The sequence below is a fragment of the Halichoerus grypus genome, chromosome 3 (assembly GCF_964656455.1).
Source record: "Halichoerus grypus chromosome 3, mHalGry1.hap1.1, whole genome shotgun sequence".
Classification (NCBI taxonomy): domain Eukaryota; kingdom Metazoa; phylum Chordata; class Mammalia; order Carnivora; family Phocidae; genus Halichoerus; species Halichoerus grypus.
In genome coordinates, this window is record NC_135714.1 from 27,119,835 (window position 1) to 27,122,129 (window position 2,295).

The window sequence follows — 2,295 nt, forward strand, 5'->3', positions numbered from 1 at the left end:
ATAGAAGGATGCATATGGTATGATTCCACTTATATAAAGTAGGAAGAGGAGAAAGCTGTCTAAGCTCTTAGAAATATGGACAGTGTCTATCTAGGGAGGAGCAGGGTCTAGGAGCAGGGTGAGGAGACCTTATGGAGAGTGGCAATGTTCTACTACTTGACCTGGATGATAGTTACTTGCATATATTCACATTGTGAAAATTTATTCAAAGGCACACATTTGTTTATGCATGTTATAGGACAACAATGAAATGTACTTCAATTTTTTTTTTCCAAACTCTGATCTATAGTTAGTATGTATGCAGCTCAAATTCTTTCAGTCTCTCTACAAATTTTTATACATGAAAAAATAAATGGACTGATAGTGGTAGAATGGCAAAAATCCAAATCATTGAAGACAATAACCACAATAATAATAAATTAGCTTTCAGGAAAATACAAAACAAGAATTAAAACAAAATATTTGATTCAATTAAAGAAAAAATTTTAATGTCTCACTTAATAAAATCTAATTACAGTGCAGATCTATCCATTTTTTATTCACTGAAGACACCAAGCTAAGCATGTGTACCTAAACAGCACTTCATTATCTTATATTCCTGCCTTTAAACTTTCCATTAGGGTATTGTTTTCCTCTTTTCCCCTTTTCTTATGAAAAATAAAAACAGTGATATCAAGTTGTACTCTTTTTTTTTTTTTTTTTTTTTTTTTTTTTTAAGATTCTGAAAACCCTGTCACCTGCTTTTTTTCTGGAGAAGGATAAAGGGAGGAGAGAAAATATTCACTTGAATTTGAGGGGCAGCTTAATGGGAAGCAACAGTAGCAACAATTTTAGGCCTCAAAGGCTCCTCTCTGATCACAAGGGAATGCTGAAACTTCCTTGTTTGAAGATTGAAGAGTTTAATTTAGAGGGAAGCGACTCAAGTTCCAGGCCCACAACACCTGCTCTGGATGAGTGACGGTGGCCGATTATGCCAACTGGGATCCAGCGGTCATGAGGTCTGGACAGGTCAAGAAAGCCGTCGCCAATGCTGTGCAGCAGGAAGTAAAATCTCTTTGTGGCTTGGAAGCCTCCCAGGTTCCTGCAGAGGAAGCTCTTTCTGGGGTTGGTGAGCCCTGTGACATCACTGACAGCCTTGATGAGATGGATGCCCAGGAGGACAGCATCCGTGAGAGAACCGCCTCCTGAACAAAGAAAAGCAAGAGGCACAAAGACCTGGACGGGGCTGGAGGAGAAGAGTATCCCATGGATATTTGGCTATTGCTGGCCTCCCATATCCATCCTGAGGACACTGGATTTTTCCCTGATTTGTAAGAAGGCCTGAACTGTTACTTGCACTGCTGCCTTTTGGACTATGTTGTACCGAACCACTACACTCTGGATGCCTCTCTGCCTTTGCACCTGTTACCAGAGTCAGTGGAGAAGCTGTGCTATCTGTGTGATCTGATCTCTATACCTTATGTGTGAGCCCTTTGCTACTCCAATCTCCAAGAATCCAGCCATTCCAGAATTCCAAGTGCTTACTTTTCTGGTGCAGAAAGATTGTTGGGAACAGACAGGAACCAATGTGGAAATTCAACTTTAAGTTCAAAAAACAGTCCCCTAGATTAAAGAGCAATTGTATGAGAGGGTTGCAGCCTCCCATTCAGTACGAATATGTTCGTACCAACCCAGACCAGGACTGCTGCCTACTGCAGGTCACCACCCTCAATTTCATCTTTATTCCAATTGTCATGGGAATGATATTTACCCTGTTTACTATCAATGTGAGCACGGATATGCGGCATCATTGTGTGAAACTGGAGTTCCAAGATTCTCCTGTCCATGGTGGTCGGAAACTGCACAGTGAACAGGGTCCGCAAGCCATCCTGGACCCAGTGCACAGCGTTGAACTCTTTGACTGGTGGCATCCTCAGTATCTGTTCTCCCTGAGAGCATAGTTACTGCTTCCTGTCCCTGAAGGCAGCCCTGAGCTAGGGCAGTACATTAGTAATCAGATTCCAGTTTGGAAGGGGTGTCTGGATTGTATATCTGGTTAGTAATGCATATGCTTTTCTGGTTCCCGGGGTTCCTGTTAGGGGAAGGAGAAAGACTGAATCAAGAGGAAAAACAACTATGATTTATAAACATATTTTAATGTAAAAATTTGCATTTGAAAGGAGAAATCTGGCCCTATTTTCTGTGTTCAACCCATTTGGTGCTATTGAGTTTGCTGTTCTTTATTCTTTCATCCTATCAAGTTGTACTTTTAACTAAATTTGATCTTGTGAAGCAATCCACACCTATTGTTTCATC

At 40.9% G+C, this 2,295-nt stretch overlaps 1 pseudogene; it reads left to right on the top strand.

Moving 5' to 3' along the window:
• Positions 1-891: 891 nt before the first annotated feature.
• Positions 892-2,040, top strand: LOC118532928 (transmembrane protein 183A pseudogene; annotated as a pseudogene).
• Positions 2,041-2,295: the final 255 nt, after the last annotated feature.